The sequence below is a fragment of the Schistocerca americana genome, chromosome 3 (genome assembly GCF_021461395.2).
Source record: "Schistocerca americana isolate TAMUIC-IGC-003095 chromosome 3, iqSchAmer2.1, whole genome shotgun sequence".
Lineage (NCBI taxonomy): Eukaryota > Metazoa > Arthropoda > Insecta > Orthoptera > Acrididae > Schistocerca > Schistocerca americana.
Genome location: NC_060121.1, coordinates 391,918,909 through 391,943,668, shown reverse-complemented (window position 1 = coordinate 391,943,668; position 24,760 = coordinate 391,918,909).

Below are 24,760 nucleotides of genomic sequence, written 5' to 3'. Positions count from 1 at the left end.
TTGCGGGAAAGTAGGGGATTCCGGAAGGATAAAGCAAACTCTGGTGCCTCAAAAAAGAGGAAGTGCTTCATCAAGTGAAAGAGTATTATCGACGAGTACTCGACGATTGCACGTGACTAGCCCGTGTCTCACTCTTTGGTGTGTTCTGCATAAACAGCAACTCCACCCATATCACCGGCAGAGCGTACAGCCATGCTCATGCCGGATTTTACTCTATGTGTCAATTTCTGTACATTGTTTTTACACTTTTGTGTGGATTTTCCTGTGTTTCCAAGGCAAATTTCTTTCACCGACGAAGCTCATTTCAACAGGGGAGGTGTTTTGAACGCTCTAAATAGCCACATTTGAATAAAGAAAACTACAAAGCCGAATGTAAACGAAGATCTCAGACCATATTCGGTATCAGTGTCATGATACAAGCAAAAAATCTTTATATCAGACACTAATGCAAATCTACTACTAAAATCTCACTCTGCAGAGAATTTAAGTAAACTGTTTCGTGCTGACGATTTATATGTCTGGATATCCAAGTGGCCCCACGTCGCTCAGTCTCAGTCTCTTACATATATCACGACTAAGACCATTGTCGTGCATCTGCTCCTGGTTGTTCTTCCCTTCATGTGAGATTTTAAGCATACTAATTGCAGACTGCTGTTGAAATCTCTCTGAGGAACTTCAAAGAACTTGATATCTACGAAAGAAACATTCAGATAAAGAATGGTAAGGTACAAACAAAGAATCGATATTGGGCTGTAAAGTCGACGAATTCTGTCACACGCATACTGTGGGTTATGGAAAGAATGCCCCTGAAATTTCGGTTACGTTGTAGAGAGATCCATCTACATGGCTGGCTACGAAAATGCACCAGATAATGAATAAACTGGACTCAGAATATGAAATATTTAAGAGAAATTAAGTATAGAGGAAGCTGCAGAACAAAGTGTTGAAGAATGCGTGCAGTGCCAGAATCAAGAATTCACGCTGTGTTGTATGCATCGAGTCGAAAGGAGGAAAAAATTTCCCAGCTCGGTGTACGTAGGGCATAATCTGATGCCGCTTTGCAAACCTCTGCAGATGAATCGCTAGATCTTTTCTTAACTACAGTTAGTTCTTAAGGTACGATGAATTATAAGCGACAGCACTGCAGCTCCACAACACGAGTTTTTCCTAAAATATGTCTCTACGACCGCAGCACGAAAAGCAGTAATGAGAATTACTTCTGAGACTTTAGGTAATGATGAAGGCATTGAAGATATGCTTAAAACTATACCCATACGGATATTCTTTTCCTTACACAGAACTTCCAGCCTTCTTTCGTTAATATTAGATATCCTATAGATTGGGAACAAAGCTTGATTGCATAATTACTCAGGAATGATGCCTAAAATTTAACGGGCGACTATAGGTCATTCAGCTTATTGCTCGAAGTATTTAAAGCCTTGGAGTAAATCGTCAATGAACAGCTAACGGACTAACTTAAAAGTAATAAAATTCTTGAAAAAGGTCAACCAGTCTTCCGAAAATACCATGACACAGCATCTGTGTCAGTCTAAGTGACTCAATATGATAATCGTTTTAAGGATACGCGTGAAGTAACCATTTCAACATTGTTCCATTTCAGGAAGGATTTAATACTTTCACTAACTGTGACATGGGCGTGAACGGAACAGTGATCCAGAAAGTGTAAGACGGCGTGTCGCAAGGCACGAGGGCCCCCCTGGTGGTTCCTTTGAGCACTTCTGACCTTTGCGGCGTTCTGGAGGCCACATCAATAGAGGGCGCTGATTACCTACTACACCCCGTTGTTCCGTACATTTGGCTTCCTTCTCTCTTTATTTTACCACTTTTGTATTTTCAGTTAGCTCCATAACCTTGCTTTTATTTGCATCACTATATTTTTATCTACCATTCTCTGCAAGAGCATTTCAGAACTATCGTCGCTTGACTTTTTCCTTTTTAACAATCTAATAATTGTCGTGTGATTAATTTATTACATTTTATTACCGTAATAGTTTATACATCTGATGAACCCACTATAGACTTTTACAACTCTATTCTTCTTTTTACTCCATGACGCAAAATTATATAACTGACGAATATTTGTACGCCTACAGTAGAGAAATCTAACGAGCTTATGATACAAACATTATTTTGCACTGTACAGCAGTTTGTTATGAACAGTAGCGCTGCTACCAAGATGTATCCGCCGATATTGTAGCATACTATAACCATATTTTAAATATATGCGACGATGTTAAACTGATTGTGTATTTATCCTCTGACGATTTCCCTATGGCTTCTTTGCATTGGGAACTGTTTTAAACCAGGTACGCCTCATCATATTTATAACGTATATTTTCACAAGTGTGTCACCATTACTTTTCATTATGGCCAATTTTATTAAGATGTGTACAATACACTAGTTGGTTTCACAAGTCTTGCTGCAGATCTGAAGATGGTTACCATTGACCGAAACCGGTAGTGTAAGTACCTAACAATTTTGTGATCTTAGACAGATATAAAGATAGTGTTAATATAGATATATTAATTATGAGAACGAAACACTTTAGTTTCTCAAACAGTGCCATACTGCGGTTACATAGCTATCTTAAAAACAGTGTGCTGTCAGAACTTTCGAATGTTCTGTCTATGGTCAACCGCTGTTCCCTGTGTACCAATGGTATTTCACTTACGCTACATTCCTGTAACAAATACTTTTACACTAATAACAACTAACTGCATCTATGCGCCTACCATAGTGACTAAGAATAACGCCGCCCTTTTTTCGGTATTATGATGTCTTAAAAACAGGTATGCGTTATCAGAAGCTTCCAGTGTTCAGTCCGTGTTCAACTGCTGTTCAACTGTATATCAATGGTATCTTTGTATACTACATTCCTGAAACTAACACTTATATATTGATGACATCCAATTACATCTACGTGCCTATCATAGCAACTACGAATGACTACGAACTTTGTTCATTATCAAGATGGATGCAAGACTTGGGTCTTAAACTAAATGCTAGTAAGTCACAAGTCATCCTCTTATGAAACGGAAGTCTGATAAGTGAACATTCCAACCCAACTGCTCCATCTTGACTCCTTTATGTCACACAACTACATTGCAGAAAGGCATTAAAGGACTTTGACGTTTATATCGACGAGCATTTAAACTACGCAAAACAGATTGTCTCATCGTATTAGAAATCTCTCGCTAGCTTACATGCAGCCCAAAAATTTAGAAAAAAAGTATTTCCAGCCGAAATAGAACAAGAAAAGTCTTCTGTCCTGTCGAATCTGTGTCCCTGAAAAATGGTTCAACAGGGCAATAACAGACGTCACAAGCTAGCCAAAAATGTTTGCGTAATGGCTGTTAGTAACTTCCGGTTGTTTCATTACGTCAGTCTTCCCTACTCTCAGAGAGGATGCGACTGGATAGGTGAGGTAATTTTCATACTCTACTATGTTCTCAGCTGTTTCTTAGTCACGAGTCTACTCACGATACCTGTACCAAATAGCTATCATTATTTCTTAACAGCAATACAGGAACTGACACGTCCACAATTTTGGGTCACCTATGTATCACACTAAATACCTCTGTGTTCGGGACGCATTACTCTGGAATAAACTACCTGATACCTTCGTTGTCACTGTAACCATTCTGAATTCAACAGGACGTAAATTCGTACCTGTTATCTTCCGTGTAACTTCCTCAGGTACAAATGTGATCTAGAATTTCTCTCACAATCTCAACAATATCCGGCTCTCTTGGTCCCCTTCAGTTTCTTGTTTGAATCCCACCATAAAATAGTCTCCGAATTAGTTAACGCTGTTGCCTGATTCATTGGCTCTGTACTGCTGCCATATGACACTGCTGTTACTCGTATTAAAAAAAAAAAAAATTGCACGAGTAAAATATTTCACTTAGAATTATTTCGCCATACGCCATACACTCTTTACAACACATTATTATTATTATTATTATTATTATTATTATGTAAAACCTTTCTCTTACAGACATAGAACATGTATGTTACTAAGAAAGTACAACTGACTGTAAGAAAGCGCTTGAGCCTCATTACCTTGAGAGGTGAAATGAATATAAAAATATACTGACGGAAAAAAATCCCAGCACTAAGAAGGAACTGTGCGACATAAACCGAAGTTGGCAGCCGAGTTTCTACACGTGAAAGATGATGTTTATTCAAATTTCACGCGCGTCGCATAGGAGTGATGCTAGTAGTGCCACTATGAGCATGCAAATCAAGTTTGCTTTAAATTCACGGTGCAATAATCACGAGCGTTATGTATCTTTGAGATTGGTGGTGGTGAGTTGATATTAGTGAAGAATGCCTTTAAGGTAACAAAGATGCCAATATCAACATCGTACTAAGATTGAACATGGTCCTGTTATAGGACTACGAGAAGCGGGATGTTCCTCCTCCGATACAGCAGAAAGACTTGGCAGTAATGTAGATACTGTACATGATGGCCGACAGTGGTGATGTCGAAAAGTACGGTCTGAAGACCACTGGGTTCCAAACGGCTATGTGGCACTACCGAGGGATAAGACCGTCGTGTTTGGCGTATGGCTCTGGCGAATCGTACTGCACTTGAAGCTGTAAGTTAAGCAGCAGTTGGTACAACAGTGACACATTGAACTGTTATCATACGGTTTCTTAAAGGACACCTCCGAGCCAGAGGCCCTTTGCTGTGCATTCCACTGACCTCAAACCATCACCATTTGAGACTTCAGTGGTATCAAGCCAGAGCTCATTGGAGGATACGGTGTAAGCTTTGTGTTTCTTCTGATGAAAGCTGGTTCTGCATCGGAGCAAATGGTGGCTATGTCTTGATTAAGAGGCCAATTGAGGGCCTGCAACCAACCTGTCTTCATGCTGGACACACAGGACTTACAGCTCGAGTAGTGGCGGCGTGAGATTTCGTATGGCAGCAGGAGAAATCTCGTGATTATCCCAGGCATCCTGACTCCTAATTTGTGCGTCAGTCTTGTGTTTCGACCTGTTGTGCTGCTATTCATGAACAGCATTCCAGTGGGTGCGTTTCGACAAGATAACGCTTGCTCACCTACCACTGTTGTAGCCCCACGAGCTCTGCAGAGAGTCGACGTGCTGTTTGGTCTGCTCGCTCACCATATCTATTCCCAAGCAAGCCCACATGGGACGTCATCTGACGAAAACTCCAGCGTCATCCTGAAACAGCACTGACTGTCTCTGTGTTGACCGAACACGTGCAATTGGCACGGAACTCCATCCGACAATCTGACTTCCAGCATATGTACAACACAATGCGTGCAGAACTGCTTGCTGGCATTCAATATTCTGGCTATTATACCGGTTATTAATATACCAGCATTTCATATTTGCAATGAATTATGTTGTGTTTACATTAACTTGTGATCACTTAAATATGTAACCTAGACAAATGTGTTTCCAAAATTTCATTACTTTAAATTAATTTTTTTTTGTGTTCCCATTTTTTTTCCATCAGTGTACTCCCGTGTGATACACATGGTAAATGTTGGAGACTGTCCCGCTAGCAACCAGGTAACGATCATGGTTCCAGCACGAATGGGCTCCACCACACTTTTCCCCTGACGTCAGACATGATTTAGAGAATGCCCACCCCATTGTACGATTAAGGAAGGTAGGCCAGTATCGTGACCACCACGTCCTCCCGAAGTGACAAATATGGATTTCATTTTTGGGACGGGGTTGAGAGGGTGATGAAGCTTCTCGTAAAGGAGGCTTCGACAGACACTCCAGAAGAGCTGGCTTCACACTTGGTTGAAGCTGCAGCCTTTATTGGTGAAACAACTGGATGTTTTGAGCGTACCTGAGACTCATTAACACGCAGATGCAGGTTGTGAATTAATGTGAAAGGGCGACGTTCTTCGAAACATCCCACGATAGTTTGTCTCTGAACACTAATAGCGTCAAAACCACCATGGATCCCTAGAGGGGAACCGCTGCGTCTGTGACATGCATGTCACATAAAAAAGCCTTCATCTCCTCTAAAAATTGTAACATTTAATATGTGTATTCCAACCTCCCTCCCTTTTTTTATTTCAGAAGATGACTGCGTCGATTGTATTAAATTTTCCCTACGTGTATGTGGCTAATACTCGCTTCTAACCTGAGTAGAAGCGGGACCACATAGGTTTTCGAGAGAATTCATACACGTTTCAGTCCAACCATCCTGTTGTATATCAGTCTCTTCCCTGCCACGACTGTGCAATTGTTTGGCGTTTATTTGATTTTTTTATATTTTACCGTTTACTGTTTGGTGGATCAGTAAATATGTTGCCATTAACAATATCGAAAACATAAAAACTTTATCACTATAGATATAACCAGCTGTTTCACTTTTTTTTTCATAAAAACCTGACCACTAGACCATTGTGCTACAGCTGTACTCGTTATTTTTGAAAATGAGTTGTACAGTCAAAGCGCTCCAAATCTTTTAACTGTATTCTCAGACACGGTGAACTTCACGAACGATGTGATGTTATTAAGCACACAACATGTTCATGAATAAGACACCTGGAGAGTACATTAACGGGCGTTACCTTGTAAGCTGCACAACGCATTTTGTCAAAGGCTGCAACGAAGCAGATCAAAGGCAAGCGCGATGATAAAGCGAAAGGTGCTGCATACAGAACAGGTACTGCGCCACACGGGAACAATAGCTCGTGTTCTGAAAGTGAGATCCGTGTTAGTAGCCTCTCAAACGAGGTGAAGCTCACTGTGTAGTAGAAAGTTAGCACATTTGGCCGTGCTTTGGACGACAATCCATACATTTGAAATAAAGTAGTTTGGTCATGCAGTACACAGAAGTACGAGGAAGCAGTTGGAAATGTGCGTGATTATGCTGAGAGAAGACGAGTTACTCATCTTTCCCTGCTTTCTTAAATGCTCGAAGAAAAAAAAAACTAAAAAGAGAGCTTATCAAGAGGAGCAGAAGTGAGGAACGTAACTTAGGTACAACATCTACGAAACGAAAACTGCTCCCTAGTGGAAATAACTAATGTATATCTTTTAGGATATATTCGTTGAAACTTTCTGCAACTGACGGCACTTAGTTTATCAGAAAGTTTCTGAACAGCGTAAATTTCGCAGCAGAAGGAAACGTTCCTTCTGGAAACATACCTCAGTCTGTGGCTGACTCAATTTTGATCTTCCACACCCACTCTTTCTACGGTGTTACTCCAGGTATTGAGGAAAGCTTCCTCAGAGTTAGGAAAGTCGCGGAGAAGTACCAGCAGATGCGCAACTGTGAGGGCGTGTCGTGAGTCCTGCCTAGACAGCTCAGTCAGAAGACTGGAGGCAGTGAAATGTGATTTATTCAGTCACAGTCTAGAACGGCATGTATTTTTATTCTTTTAGGAAACCAGGAGTGCGACAAGTGCAAAGGAATTGGGTTGCTGAACCACGTTTAACTGCAGTAGGAAGGAAAAGAAAACATTACCGCTCAAAAGGTGACGACTAGAAGTTCAGATGCATTCCACTAAACCTAACTGAATGATTAAACGACATTTGTTTGTTGCTATCCGCCTGCGTAATTTCAATGTACGTGTCAATCATTCTCTTCCAGGGAGTAATTCCATTATTATTCTCCAAATAATATCTCATTCCTACATAAATTATATTTATATGATTTCGTCAACATCAAAGCAGCCTCTAAAAAGCTGCATCGATCTACGACAAAGTATTCTAGCAAGCCGAGAAGGGCAGCTTTCCTATGTTGTTTAGTAACTGCCTTGTACCATATATCTTCCATTTATCTGCCCAGTCATGCGATTAAAATATATTCCAGCAGTAGTACATCAAATGGATAATCGCTTCCCTACAGGAACGCACCAGCGAGTTCCGTTAGAATGGTGTTCAACCATGTTATGTTAATAAATATTTCAGTTCTACTGCATCAATTAAATTTTAACATAGAGAACGGAATCCTCTTCTACCATTGTAACAAAAGGCGATTTGTTACTGTACCTAGATTAATTCTCCCGGAATTTCACCGCTTTTGTAGCTTACTCCCCAGTACACGTCAGAACACAATGTCTTTACAAAACGATATGACTTCAGCCACAATCGACATGGCGCGCACACCAGACCCGTTTCCGCATCCGTGACATACGAGCCGCAGATTGAAACTCTTTCATACCAACCCCTCTCGCAAGGCTGGAAATAAAAGCTAGAATGCAAAGTACGGGACGGAGTGTTTACGGTCTGTGGGAAAATTGCTCTTTTATCAGTCCAATAAATGAAAAAGAACTGAAGGTAGAAACATTTTTATTCGAGTTTTGATGGGAAACGACATGATAAAAGGGCGGAGGGGAAAAAATGATAGGGTTGCAAAATTTGCTCATATTGTCCTTTATTGTTTTTGCATTAAAAAAGATGGTGCGTGCGAATTTTGCTTACCTTTACGCATGTAGACACACAATTAATCCCATCTGAGACATTATGTTTACTGTAGGAGTACCTAAATTTCTTTTACTATCTCAGTTTAATTTTTTGTATCCAACGTATTAAAAATCACGTGGTCACGTAACATTAAACAGGTGCAACCATCACCTACGATGAAGTATGACAATGATTTTCACTAAGATTGCGTGTTGTTTTGTCTTCTCCTTTCCGAAAACTGAGACGACACTAGAGAAATTGAGTTCTTGTTCATCAGTAAAAGCAGAAAATCGCGCATTGTAACTAGCTCTGCCAATATTTGATATTACATGCCTCGTAATTAGTATGACAATCATGTGGCCTACTTACTTACCATATATTCATGAGGGAATGTGTAATGAGTGCATACTCGGAGAAAATGCTATGATGCTCAAACCTGAATAAACAAGGACAAGGTAGTTTAGACACTACTTTTGTACATTCTGTGCTTTATAAATCGAAAGAGATCTTTATGTTCGCATAATCATATCCACAGGCGAGAGAAGTGTAAATAATATTGGAAGTTATGATAGTCGTTGGCCCACGAAATAGGCGACACGATTAGCAATCGCTACGAAACTTTTTGTGAGACTAAAGTAAAAAGCACTCAACCCAAAAGCTAAGTAATCTTTTAATTTCTAAAGAATTGCAAATGAAGGGGAATGCCATACTGCGAAGGGGCCGTTCGTGTTTTATCTACATTAGTAATTGTAAATATCCTACAAAAGTTTGCAAATATTAGTTAGCGGCTTGTTTTTGTCGTCATCGTGGCTGCTGGGAGAAGCGCTATTGGGCATAATCAAACTTAGAAATATTCGTTAGTTTTAAGAAGGGAGCATATCCCAGTGTCGAGTTCGTTCACCCTCAACGCTAATGGTCGTACCTGCTGTTCAGTTGCTGAAAACCTCGTGTCTGCAGTGCGTCAGTGTAATGCGTTGTGTTTGATGTCAGACGTCTTTGTTTAATATTTTTCATTAAAAGTAAATGAATAACATTTTCGGATATAGTAGCTGTTCTAAATGTTCACTTTGGCGTTTCTACATCTCATCTACATCTACGTGATTACTCTGTTATTCGCAATAAAGTGCCTGGCAGAGGGTTCAATGAATCACCTTCATGCTGTCTCTCTACCGTTCCACTCTCGAACAGCACGCGGGAAAAACGAGCACTTAAATTTTTCCGTGCGAGCCCTGATTTCTCTTATTTTATCGTGATGATCATTTCTCCCTATGCAGGTGGGTGCCAACAGAATGTTTTCGCAATCGGGGGAGAAAACTGGTGATTGAAATTTCATGAGAAGTTCCCGTCGCAACGAAAAACGCCTTTGTTTTAATGATTGCCACTCCACGTATCATATCTGTGACACTATCTCTCCTATTTAGCGACAATAGAAAACGAGCTGCCCTTCTTTGTACTTTTTAGATGTCATCCGTCAGTCCCACCTGATGCGGATCCCACACCACACAGCAGTACTCTAGAATATGGCGGACAAGCGTAGTGTAAGCAGTCTCTTTGGTAAACCTGTTGCACCTGGATTTAGTTGTATTTACAGCACTCAGATTTGTGTGACTTATCGCGTAATCGAATTTTAGCCGATTTCTTTTAGTACACATGTGGATAACTTCGCACTTTTCTTTATTCAAGGTCAGTTGTCACTTTTCGAACCATACAGATATATTATCTAAATCATTTTGCAATTCGTTCTGACCATCTGATGACTTTACAAGACGGTAAATAACAGCATCATCTACAATCGATCTAAGACGGCTACTCAGATTGTCTCCTATGTCGTTAATATAGATCAGGAACAATAGAGGGCCTGTAACACTTTCTTGAGGAACGCCGGATATTACTTCTGTTTTACTCTATGACTTTCCGTCTATTACTACGAATTGTGACCTTTCTGACAGGAAATCGTGAATCTAGTCGCACAACTGAGGCGACACTCCGTAGGTACGCAGTTTGATTAGAAGACGCTTGTGAGGAACGGTGTCGAAAGCCTTCTGGAAATCTAAAAATATGGAACCAATTTGGCATCCCATGTTGATAACACTTATTACTTCATAAGTATAAAGAGCTAGTTGTGTTTCACAAGAACGTTATTTTCTGAATCCGTGCTGATTATATGTCAATAAATCGTTTTCTTCGAGGTACTTCATAATGTTCGAATACAGTATATGTTCTAAAACCCTACTGCAAATCAACGTCAGTGATTTAGGCCTGTAATTCAGCGGATTACTCCTACTTCCCTTTTTGGGTATTGGTGTGACTTGAGCGATTTTCCAGTCTTTAGGTACGTATCTTTCTGTGAGCGAGTGGTTGTATATAATTGCTAACTATGGAGCTATTTTATCAGCATACTCTGAGAGGAACCTGACTGGTATACAATCTGGACCGGAGACCTTGCCTTTATTAAGTGATTTAAACTGCTTTGTTACACCGAGGATATCTACTTCTACGTTTCTAATCTTGGCAGCTGTTCTTGATTGAAATTCAGGAATATTTACTTCGTCTTCTTTGGTGAAGGAGTTTCGGAAAACCGTGTTTAATAACTCTGCTTTAGTGGCACTGTCATCAGTGCCTTCACCGTTGTTATCGCGCAGTGAAAGTATTGATTGTCTCTTGCCACTGGTGTGCTTTATGTATGACCAGAATCTCCTTGTGTTTTCTGCCAGATTTCGAGACAGAATTTCTTTGTGGTAATTATTAAAAGCATCTCGCATTGAAGTACGCGCCATATTTCGAGATTCTGTAAAACTTTGCCAGTCTTGGAGATTTTGCGTTCTTTTAAATTTGGCATGCTTTTTCCGTTGCTTCTGCAACAACGATCTGACCCGTTTAGTGCACCATGGGGGATCAGTACCATCACTTATTTATTTATGTGGTATATGTCTCTCAATTGCTATTGATACGATCTCTTTGAAAACATTCCACAACTTTTCTACACTTGCATGATCGGATAGGAAGGAGCGAAGACTGTCTCCTAAAATGGCGTTAAGAGCATTTTTATCAGCTTTTTTTTAAATAGATATACTTTGCGTTTCTTTTTGATGGTTGTGGTTGTTACTGTATTCAGCGTAGCAGCAACTGCCTTGTGGTGGCTAATCCCTGTATTCGTCACAACACTCACTATTTGTCCAAGATAATACACTCCTGGAAATTGAAATAATAACACCATGAATTCATTGTCCCAGGAAGGGGAAACTTTATTGACACATTCCTGGGGACAGATACATCACATGATCACACTGACAGAACCACAGGCACATAGACACAGGCAACAGAGCATGCACAATGTCGGCACTAGTACAGTGTATATCCACCTTTCGCAGCAATGCAGGCTGCTATTCTCCCATGGAGACGATCGTAGAGATGCTGGATGTAGTCCTGTGGAACGGCTTGCCATGCCATTTCCACCTGGTGCCTCAGTTGGACCAGCGTTCGTGCTGGACGTGCAGACCGCGTGAGACGACGCTTCATCCAGTCCAAAACATGCTCAATGGGGGACAGATCCGGAGATCTTGCTAGCCAGGGTAGTTGACTTACACCTTCTAGAGCACGTTGGGTGGCACGGGATACATGCGGACGTTCATTGTCCTGTTGGAACAGCAAGTTCCCTTGCCGGTCTAGGAATGGTAGAACGATCGGTTCGATGACGGTTTGGATGTACCGTGCACTATTCAGTGTCCCCTCGACGATCACCAGTGGTGTACGGCCAGTGTAGGAGATCGCTCCCCACACCATGATGCCGGATGTTGGCCCTGTGTGCCTCGGTCGTATGCAGTCCTGATTGTGGCGCTCACCTGCACGGCGCCAAACACGCATACGACCATCATTGGCACCAAGGCAGAAGCGACTCTCATCGCTGAAGACGACACGTCTCCATTCGTCCCTCCATTGACGCCTGTCGCGACACCACTGGAGGCGGGCTGCACGATGTTGGGGCGTGAGCGGAAGACGGCCTAACGGTGTGCGGGACCGTAGCCCAGCTTCATGGAGACGGTTGCGAATGGTCCTCGCCGATACCCCAGGAGCAACAGTGTCCCTAATTTGCTGGGAAGTGGCGGTGCGGTCTCCTAAGGCACTGCGTAGGATCCTACGGTCTTGGCGTGCATCCGTGCGTCGCTGTGGTCCGGTCCCAGGTCGACGGGCACGTGCACCTTCTGCCGACCACTGGGGACAACATCGATGTACTGTGGAGACCTCACGCCCCACGTGTTGAGCAATTCGGCGGTACGTCCACCCGGCCTCCCGCATGCCCACTATACGCCCTCGCTCAAAGTACGTCAACTGCACATATGGTTCACGTCCACGCTGTCGCGGCATGCTACCAGTGTTAAAGACTGCGATGGAGCTTCGTATGCCACGGCAAACTGGCTGACACTGACGGCGGCGGTGCACAAATGCTGCGCAGCTAGCGCCATTCGACGGCCAACACCGCGGTTCCTGGTGTGTCCGCTGTGCCGTGCGTGTGATCATTGCTTGTACAGCCCTCTCGCAGTGTCCGGAACAAGTATGGTGGGTCTGACACACCGGTGTCAATGTGTTCTTTTTTCCATTTCGAGGAGTGTATGTTGCTAAAAGGTCAAGTATGCTTTCGCAACAATTTACGCTTCGAGTGGGCGCATGAACTAATGTTCAAAATAATTTTCTGAGAAAGCATTCTGTACAATTTCTGATGATGTTTTATGGTTGCCGCCGGCTTTAAACGTATAATTTTTCCAGCATATCGAGGGTACATTGAAGTTACCACCGACAATAATTGTATGAGCGGAGTACTTGTTTGATATGAGACCCAAGTTTTCTTTGAATTATTCACCAAATATATCTTCTGAGTCGGAGGGTCAGTAAAACGATCGAATTACCCACACTATTTCACATAAACTATCTACTTCAATTTTCTCTACGAGGCAAACTACCTCTGACAGCAATAAACACTCCACCACCAACTGTATTTAATCCATCCTTTGTGAACACTGTTAGATCGTTTGAGAAAATTTCGTCTGAGCTTATCTCCGGCTTTAGCCAGCTCTCTGTACCTATAACTATTTGAGCTTCAGTGCTTTCTATTAGGGGTTGGAGTACTGGTTCTTTCCCAACACAGCTACGACAATTTACAACTGCAATACCAATCGTTTCTACAACTACCGTACTGTGTTTTACCTTTACACTTTCTGACGGGCGCCCCTTCTGTGGTTCCCTGAGACCCTGTTACCTAAAAAACCTACCAGTCCCTTCCACACAGCCCCCGCTACGCGTGTAGCCGCCTCTTGTGTGTAGTGGACTCATGACCTATTAAGCGGAACCCGGAAACCCACCACCCGATGGCGCAAGTCAAGGGATCTTCAGCCTACACGGTCACAGAACCGCCTGAGCCTCTGATTCAGAACGTCCAGTCGGTTCTGCACCAAAGGACCACAGTCGGTTCTATCGACGATGCTGCAGATGGTGAGCTCCGCCTTAATCTCGGAAGCAAGACTGGCAGTCTTTACCATTTCCGCTAACCGCCCGAAACCAGACAGAATCTGCTCCGATCCAAAGCGACACACGTCATTGGTACCGACATGAGCCACCACCTGCAGTTGGCTGCAACCTGTGCTCTTCATGGATTCCGGAAGCACCCTTTCCACATCGGGAATGACTCCCCCAGAATGCACACAGAGTGCACACTGGCTTCCTTCCCCTCCTTGGCAGCCATGTTCCTAAGGGGCACCATTACTCGCCTAACGTAGGAGCTCCCAAACTACCAGAAAACCCACCCTCTGTGAATGCCCAGACATTGCGGGCCGAGAAGCTTTCTTTGGAACGGGGTGGACGACTGCATCCGGCTCAGAGACATCGTCAGCCACAGATAACGCCCGAAACCTGTTCGTCAAACGAACCAGGGAGGCCCTATTATCGGCCCCTCGGAAAATATTTCGCTGCCTGCCAGACTTTGGAATGATCTCCTACTCCACCATGGGTGAGGTGACAACCTCAGTGCAGGCAGTACCCGGGGAGGTCACAGCAGTGGACCGATCGAAGGACACGTGGACGTGCTCGGCGTCCCTCGCATCCCCGCGTCCGATCCCCCACAGTGACGCCCCTTGGCAGGAGCCTCAAGCTGCGTGACGGAAGCCAGCGCAGCCTGAACAGCCTGAAGCTGTGAGCGAAGGGTCGCCAGCTCAGCCCTCATCTGTACACCACAATCACAGTTCCTATCCATTACTGCACTCCTCCTGTTTGAAGCTCGTAAAAATATGTAACATTCGAACGGTGTACTCGCCTTAGTAGTAGTAGGAGCTAGCGATGCGCTCTCTCTGACGGTCTAACTGACACTGGTGTTATGTCATGTACAGGGTTATTACAAATGATTGAAGCGATTTCACAGCTCTACAATAACTTTATTATTTGAGATATTTTCACAATGCTTTGCACACACATACAAAAACTCAAAAAGTTTTTTTAGGCATTCACAAATGTTCGATATGTGCCCCTTTAGCGATTCGGCAGACATAAAGCCGACAATCAGGTTCCTCCCACACTCGGCGCAGCATGTCCCCATCAATGAGTTCGAAAGCATCGTTGATGCGAGCTCGCAGTTCTGGCACGTTCCTTGGTAGAGGAGGTTTAAACACTGAATCTTTCACATAACCCAACAGAAAGAAATCGCATGGGGTTAAGTCGGGAGAGCGTGGAGGCCATGACATGAATTGTTGATCGTGATCTCCACCACGACCGATCCATCGGTTTTCCAATCTCCTGTTTAAGAAATGCTTCTGCTTTAGCCTTTTCCGTAAGATTTTCCAAACCGTCGGCTGTGGTACGTTTAGCTCCCTGCTTACTTTATTCGTCGACTTCCGCGGGCTACGCGTGAAACTTGCACGCACGCGTTCGACCGTTTCTTCGCTCACTGCAGACCGACCAGTTGATTTCCCCTTACAGAGGCATCCAGAAGCTTTAAACTGCGTATACCATCGCCGAATGGAGTTAGCAGTTGGTGGATCTTTGTTGAACGTCGTCCTGAAGTGTCGTTGCACTGTTACGACTGACTGATGTGAGTGCATTTCAAGCACGACATACGCTTTCTCGGCTCCTGTCGCCATTTTGTCTCACTGCGCTCTCGAGCGCTCTGGGGGGCAGAAACCCGAAGTGCGGCTTCAGCCGAACAAAACTTTATGAGTTTTTTTACGTATCTGTAGTGTGTCGTGACCATATGTCAATGAATGGAGCTACAAGGAATTTATGAAATCGCTTCAATCATTTTAATAGCCCTGTATTTTGTTTGGTCTTAACATTTCCTGACGAACTATGTAGCATGCTGTTGTTCAAATGTTTCACATGGCTCTAAGAACCGTGGGACTTAATATCTGAGGTCATCAGTCCCTTGACTTAGAACTACTTCAACCTAACTAACCTAAGGACATCGCACAAAACCATGCCCGAGGCAGGATTCGAACCTGGGACCGTAGCAGCAACGCGGTTCGGGACTTAAGCGCCTAGAACCGCACGGCCACAACGGCCGGCATGCTGTTGTTAAAAATAAACAACGTGGAACCTAAGGTTAAGGAACTGCACCTTTTCAGTGACACCTACGGAGGTTAAAACCACAACACTTCAGTGCGCTTTCTCCTTACAACGTTAGCAACTGGTGGAGTTAACAATACTTCTTATTGCGAAAGCATTTCTGTCTTCAATGAGATCGCAATTTCGAGACTACGAAAAGGAAATCTGACGTCTAGACAGAAGTTATACACCACAATAATACACTGATTTGACCCTGTGGCATTGATAGGTAGGATGCCATGCCATAGTTGCCAGTTAAGTTGGCACTACAATAGACAACGACGACAGCGCCCTCTAGCAGGCGCTGATCAGCTCTACGAGCCCCACTGCAGATTCTGCCCATTTGATCAAGAGCAGATTGCCGGGACACTTCACTTCAGCTTCACACCTGAGGGCAAGGTTATGTATTGCTCTTGTTGTTAAAGTAAAGGCGATTTTAATTCACACTGCAGTACCGAGAGATTTTCACCTTTTCCTGCTCCTACCCACGAGCCTTAAGAAAGACAGGAGTCAATGTTTTACAATTCTCTGTTGTAAGTAACATGAATTTCATGAACTGGTGGCCTATGTTCTACCAAAAATCAACAAAATTCCTGCATAAGTTCTCATTTTCGGTTTATATGTAGAGGCAGTTTGAATACTGGTTACCTAAAGGTTATTTAACCTATGTGAGGTCATCGCTGGTGTGGTGAAAAGAACTTTCCTCCTGTTCAAGACCAATGTATGAGTTCCCAAAATTCCAACAGATATGGTTCACAACTGAAATACAAGGCAAGAAGATCCAGATTGTACGCAGGGTAGTTACATACATTCCATGTGAGTTTATTTTATATATTTTGAGGAGATGTTGATTTGACCAACAACATCTAATGCAGAGGACGATGGAAATTAAGGAAAGTAATGAAGTTCAGAGTAAATTTGACAGATATTGCTTTACAAAGCTTTGAGTAGTACAGACTTTTGCTATATATGTCTTATTGTAAACGTTACGTGAAAATTTAACTATTCCTGATGTTGTAATAAGAAGTTTCAACGTCTGGGTTATTATCAGACTGAAGAAGGGAACAAACCCTCGGTTTTTAATAATCTAATGGTTCCTCCATGACAATCCAGTTTATCTTAACATGTTAGTGAAATACAAGGGAAGAATCTCATATAACTGTTTTTTTAAACAAAATTAAAAATAAGAGCAAGAGAAGATTTTTTTGTATTTCCTCAAAAAAATGTGGTTTTGGATTCGTTCCCTTCTTCAAACTACCGATTCTAATATAATTGTGGAAACGGTACCCCAGTCGCTAAGTAATCGGTGTTAGGAAATACAAGAACTTCTGTTAAGGTATTCGCACTGTTATGATTGCCACGGTAATCGAATCGTACACTTACTCACCGCTGGTCTAGGTAGACTCCTGTGAAAGTATTAGTAGGGTTCAAATCCAGTACTTCAGTGGAACGGATGCGTTAGAATGGGCTGTGTGCTGCTGCCAGTACCTCGTCTCCTACCTTCCAAACTTTACAGAAGCTCTCCTGCGAACCTTGCAGAACTAGCACTCCTGAAAGAAAGGATATAGCGGAGACATGGCTTAGCCACAGCCTGTGGGATGTTTCCAGAATGAGATTTTCACTCTGCAGCGGAGTGTGCGCTGATATGAAACTTCCTGGCAGATTAAAACTGTGTGCCCGACCGACAATCGAACTCGGGACCTTTGCCTTTCGCGGGCAAGTGCTCTCAAGGTACTGGCAGAAGTAAAGCTGTGAGTACCGGGCGTGAGTCGTGCTTCGTTAGCTCAGTTGGTAGAGCACTTGCCCGCGAAAGGCAAAGGTCCCGAGTTCGAGTCTCGGTCGGGCACACAGTTTTAATCTGCCAGGTAGTTTCATTGCGAATATGTTTGGGGGAGTGCAGGTTCAGGAAGAAGACCCGGCAGCCTTAGAGGAGCAGAGATTGTCGAAAAGGAAAGGAAACGAGACTACCATTTTGTTAATCCAGAGGAAATCGAGAAGAGTGAAAAAATGGGAGGAAAACGTCCATTATGTTTCTCCGGAAGTAAAGACTGCTTAATTACAGGGAAGGAGAGGAAACTGTAGAGAAAAGGCGCTTGTGTGGCAATACACAGTGCGAAGAGGTGTCAGGAATTGAAGATTGTGGAAGTTCCTGTAAGTCTACATTACGTGCAGAATACTGGTGTTGTGGGACTCAAGGAAAATAATGTACAAGTATAAGCTCCAGTGTCATATGAAAATGTGGAGGCTGATGTAGCTGTACTATCAAACGAAGTGAGTTTGCGCTCTAACGCAGTAAATGAATATGTGACTGGCAACATGGGTGACGTTGTCTAGCGCAATAGTGTCTAGCCAATGTGTGTTAATGGTTTTCTACTTGAGGCCGTTGACTGGACAAAATGTACAGGGATGTATGTTTGGCACCGATTTTTGTGTTGTGCAGAGTACCACTGCAGACGTGATTCCATTGATAGTGTTAGCTGTGCTGCGACGTTGTGGCTGATCGACTAGCACATACGCATTTACTTCTAAAGGACACAAATGCATTGCCACTTGGAATGGCTCTCCCTTCTACAACGGAAGAAAGTAGGATGAGAAGCAGGAGGTAATTGCTTGAAAGGTTAATGATAGATCTAACAAGACTGAATAATACTTCCAGGAATGTAGGCCTAGCTATGAAGGTAAATTTGACGAGAGTGTAGGTGACGAAGTTCAGTAAAATTTCTTATAATTATTCTTAAACGTGCAGTCAAACTTGGGTAGACAGCGCCTCAACCAAGGAGACAGCTGCAGGTATACCGCCCAAAGCTTCACAATCAAGCAGGTGGAACCACCTAACTGCTTATTATATCATTAAGACTGAATGCACGCGGTAGTACCTTACGTAGTTGTTCTGTAAACATAGTTCTAAGAATGTTTATTTGAAGAAACATATGGGAAACCTCAAGTTTAAAAGACAAAATTTCAGATGATGTACTGAAACAGTGCGTTAAGAAGCCACCTGCAGGAAATGATTTACTGGTTCTTTAAATGACAACATAATACGTTAATACGTCTATGTGTGGAAACAAGGGTAGTTAACTGGATAACTAGTACCAAGTAAAGTTTAGGTGAATAAAAGACTACCTCATAAGTGAGGAATAGTAAGTTAAATTTGAAAATTGCGGAATGTTTGTGACCTGTGTTTTGGAAAATCAATTGCACTATCTTGTGAGTAATGACCTACAAAAAAATACACTACTGGCCATTAAAATTAGTACACCAAGAAGAAATGCAGATGATAAACGGGTATTCATTGGACAAATATATTATACTAGAACTGACATGTGATTACATTTTCACGCAATTTGGGTGGATAGATCCTGAGAAATCAGTATCCAGAACAACCATCTCAGCCCGTAATAACGGCCTTGATACGCCTGGGCATTGAGTCCAACAGAGCTTGGATGGCGTGTACAGGTACAGCTGGCTATGCAGCTTCAACACGATACCACAGTGCATCAAGTGTAGTGACTGGCGTATTGTGACAAGCCAGTTGCTCGGCCACCATTGACCAGACGTTTTCAATTGATGAGAGATCTGGAGAATGTGTTGACCAGGGCAGCAGTCGAACATTTTCTGTATCCAGAAAGGCCCGTAGAGGACCTGCAACATGCGGTCGTGCATTGTCCTGCTGAAATGTAGGGTTTCGCAGGGATCGGATAAAGGGTAGAGCCACGGGGTCGTAACACACCTGACCTGAAATGTAACGTCCATTGTCCAAAGTGCCGTCAGTGCGAACCAGAGGTGACCGAGACGTGTAACCAATGGCACCCCACACCATCAAGCCGGGTGATACACCAGTATGGCGATGACGATTACACGCTTCCAATGTGCGTTCACCGCGATGATGCCAAACACGGATGCGACCATGATGATGCTGTAAACAGAACCTGGATTAATCCGAAAAAATGACGTATTGCCATTCGTGCACCCAGGTTCGTCGTTGAGTACACCATCGCCAGCGCTCCTGTTAGTGATGCAGCGTCAAGGTTAACCAGAGCCATGGTCTCTGAGCTGATAGTCCATGCTGCTGCAAATGTCGTCGAACTGTTTGTACAGATGATTGTTGTCTTGCAAACGTCCCCAGCTGTTGACTCGGGGATTGAGACGTGGCTGCACGATCCGTTACAGCCATACGGAAAAGATGCTTATCACTTCGACTGCTAGTGATACAAGGCCGTTAGGATCCAGCACGGCGTTCCGTATTAACCTCCTGAACCCACCGATTCCGTATTCTGCTAACAGTCATTGGATCTCGACCAACGCGAGCAGTAATGTCGCGATACGATAAACCGCAATCGCGACAGGCTGCAATCCGACCTTTATCAAAGTCGTAAACGTGATGGTACGCATTTTTCCTCCTTACACGAGGCATCACAACAACGTTTCACCAGGCAACGCCGGTCAACGGCTGTTTGTGTATGAGAAATCGGTTGGAAACTTTTCTCATGTCAGCACGTTGTAGGTGTCGCCACCGGCTCCAACCTAGTGTGAATGCTCTGAAAAGCTAATCATTTGCATATCACAGCATCTTCCTCCTGTCGGTTAAATTTCGCGTCTGTAGCACGTCATCTTCGTGGTGTAGCAGTTTCAATGGCCAGTAGTGTATGTTCCTATGGAGACACATATTCAGTGAATAGAATGGAGATAATAATGTTCAGCATAATGTCGAGATGTTGCCTCAGGCGAGCAAGCCAAATCCGTCTCTAAGGCAGCGCTCATGTGGTATCATCGGACGACAACTCCAGCGTCATCCGTAAACGGCATTAACCGTACCCCTATCAACCAAGCAAGTGCGACAGGCATGGACCATCATCTCACACGTTGACATCCAGCACCTTTACAATACAATCCATGAACGGTTGCTTGCATGCTTTAAATATTCCAGCGGTTACACCAGTTAGGAATGTACCAGCATTTCACATTTGCTGTTAATAATCTCATGTTTAATTAACCTGTGATCTGGTAATGTCAATGACTTAAATATGCTAACTAGACAAATGTGTTTCCGAAACTTCATTTCTATACATTAATTATTTTTTGGCGATGTAATTTTGTTTCCGTCGGTGTACCTCCAGAATCATGTCGAGCAAAATCCGAGGTGGATTTTTCGAATGAAGTAGTATTGTGCCGCGAAATAGCATATTGGTACAACCAAGCAAGAATTTGAACACTTATTCTGGCAACGCTAGAAAGATTGGCTGTCAAGCCATAAAACCCAGGTGGTTTGAACAATATACTGCTGATATTGCTGATCTTACGGCCGTGTTACTACCCGACTGCTACACGCTGTTTGAGATGGGCAGTCTGTGACACCTATGCAACGTAACGACGTCATAGGAGTAAGGCGCTGTCATTGTGGTGACTACGCACGACTGAGTAAGAAAGTGTAAATTGGACGTAAGACTGAATCTTCAGTATACTGATGCTGTAAAGTCCACAGCCGGCCGTTGTGACTTAGCGGTTCTAGGCGATGCAGTCCGGAACCGCGCTGCTGCTATCGTCTTAGGTGCGATACCAACCTAACTGTCACCCACCATACGACCCAAAAGCCAGAAGTAATGGTCTACAGTGCCGCTTCTTTTCATAGCAGGACCCCTTCGGTGCTCTCCGTAGCAAACTTACAGGACAGCGCTTTGTCGACGACATTCAACGCTCCGTTCCGTTGTCCTTCATATGAAGCAATCCTGGGCTTACATTTCAGTAAGATAATACCAACCCACACAATGCCAGAATTTCTATCACTTGTCTTCGTGCTTACTAAGTCCTATATTGTCCAGCAGGGTCATCTTATCTTCCTCCAATCGAGAACGTTTGAAGCCAATTGGACAGAATTTGGCAGGAAATCTCTCAGGAGGATATCTAGAAACTCTGTCAATCAATGTCCAGCCGAATGACTGCCTACATAAAGACCAGAGGTTCAGTACGGAACCTCGCTGTTGCTACGGTCACAGGTTCGAATCCTGCCTCGGGCATGGATGTGTGTGATGTCCCTAGGTTAGTTAGGTTTAAGTAGTTGTTAGTTCCAGAGGACTGATGACGTCTGATGTAGTCCCATCGCGTTGTTGGCTTGCTCTGTTTGTGAAGCTCTTTCTCTTGAGTAAATCATTCAGTCCTCTGTGTGTCTGTACATATACATCACTTCTTCCGATTTCCGTCCCATTTGGACAATTCCTTCATGGAGCGACGTCTTTGAGTGTATCAATGAGACGTTTCTGGAACTCAAACAGGAATCCCTGGGGGGAAGGCGACGTTATTTTCAAGGAACGCTGCTGCGAAAATTTACAGGGCCGGTATTTGAAGCCGACTGCTGAGCGGCTCCACTATCGCCAAAGGACGTTTCGCGCAACGACCACGAAGACAAAACAAATTAGAGATCATGCAGAGGCATATAGGTAGTGTTTTTTCTCTCGGTTTACAGCTGCGAAATGACTAGCAGTGGTTCAGGTTACACTCCGTCTTGCATCATACTATGCCTTGCGGAGTGTGTAAGTAGTTCATTGGAACATGGACGCCTGCATACTCTTCTATTGAGACCATTATGTGTCTTTAGAGACTCGAACCTGACGCCAAAGATAAGGGTTTTTGCTGGTGATGGGTTGTTCGGCTTCTTTGAGTGCCACTGTACAATGCGCTCATATTGGTCTGCCGGCCACTGTGGCCGAGCGGTTCTGCGGTTCTAGGCGCTTCAGTCCGGAACCTCGCTGTTTCTACGGTCGTAGGTTCGAATCCTGCCTCGGGCATGGATATGTGTGATGTCCTTAGTTTAGTTAGGTTTAAGTAGTTGTAAGTTATAGAGAACTGATGACCTCAGATGTAAGTCCCATAGTGCTCCGAGCCATTTGAATCATCTTCTAAAGTCCACAAGCCAGAGTGCCTGAAGAGTACAGTTGAGATGTTGCAGGGCATTCAGAAGAGCTGGCTAGCCTCGGAAAGGAAGCCACGTGATGTCACAGTTGCCTCCTAGTAGCATAACCAACATGGGCTGCCCCGTATAAACATTGCCCATTTCCAATGGATTTATCTTAGTTTGCAGCAGACCAACCTAGAGACGACACCTAGCTGTGCTCAAGGTTATATGGACCATCAAGTACCACCATGGGGTCCGACGCTGTTAGTCACAGCGCAGCTACCCATGCAGAGTGTGATGGGATAGACTTTGGCAACTTCGATCGGCGGGCCACGTGAGGACCCTGCTACGACGGCTGCCGGATTCTAGCAGTCCGGGGACGTGCAGCTGTTCTCCAACATCACAGACATACGCAATTCAGCTGCTGACATTAAACTCCTGTGCTCTGACTCCATTGCCAGTGGCTTCCTCTGGGGTATGTAGTCTACAACGTGTTCATGCGCGAACTGGTTATGTAGCTCCGAAGCTGTTAGCGGTCCTGGGCAATGCTGGATGTTCATTTTTGGAACAAAACCTACGACCAGCTTAGAGACAGAAGTGATGACAGTTTCTGCAGGACCTGACCATCATTTTGCAGGACAATGTTTAAGTACGTACAGTGCAAGCTGTTACTGATTTGTTTGACTGATGGGCTGCTAAGTGCTATACCGCCTACTGCACTCTCCTGACTTAAGCACTCCTGAGTTCAACTCAATTTGTAAACTGAAGGAAACACTTCACGTCATTCGCTTCAGAATTGCTACAAATTCATAGTGCAATAGACCTCCCCACTCGAACTGTCAACACAACTGGCGCTGCCAAGAGTATCCTACGACATCCACTTCGCTGGCAACGGGTTATGCACAATGGAGGTTACTACTTTGAAGGTCAGTAAAACTTTGAAACAAGTACCTATTTTGTATGAGCTGTAAATAAATTGTTGCCACTATTAAGGCTCCAACCCTCGTATATCTAAAACAATGATCATTAATACAGACAATATAAATTTTTACTCCTTCTGACAGAATAGTTTTAAGCTTAGTTTAAGAATATTGAAGGTTTTCACGTTGTGCTGTTAAATGATCGATAATGTAGTGCATCAGTACAGCAGATGTTTTATTCAACATCAGCTGAAGTGCGTCTCTCACATATACATTCCTTTTGTCAGTTCTCAAGTCGTATTTACCGCCCTCATCAGCAGATTTCCTTTCTTCTCACTTTTTCAATTTTGAACGGATCAACAAACATTTATCTAAAATTTATTGGCCCTTATTTCTGATGTATAGATCTCCTTTGCAAAGATTAAAATTTCAAACCTTATTGTGTATGTGTGTAGTTCTCTTAGCCAGTCGCATTTTCCTTAATTCATGTATGTATTCTATTAGAGGGCATTTCACTTATCGATCTTCTGTGAATAATGCCAGTAATTACCGGCCTGCATATTTTTCGCCGACCTAATAGTATTCCGTGTTTCTCTTCTAATTTCTTCCTTTCTGCAGCAGAAACTTTTCTGTTGTTCTTTGTCGTTTTGTTTCCATTTTGGCTGTTTCCTTTTTCGTACTTAATACACTTTTAAATATCCGCTTTAATCACATTTTAGCACTATAACAGTTTCTTTCACAGAGTAGCGTACTATCAGGAAACAATTTTCGGCATTCTCTTTGTAACACTTTCAAGTTTCATTTAAATGTATCTTAAGTTTTCCACTACATGAGTTATCATTTCCAATTTTTGCTATTTTTAGTATTAAAACATTCGTTTTCAGCCTTTTGAATGTCAGTTTGAAGCAATATAGCAATTTACACTCTCTAAGTCTC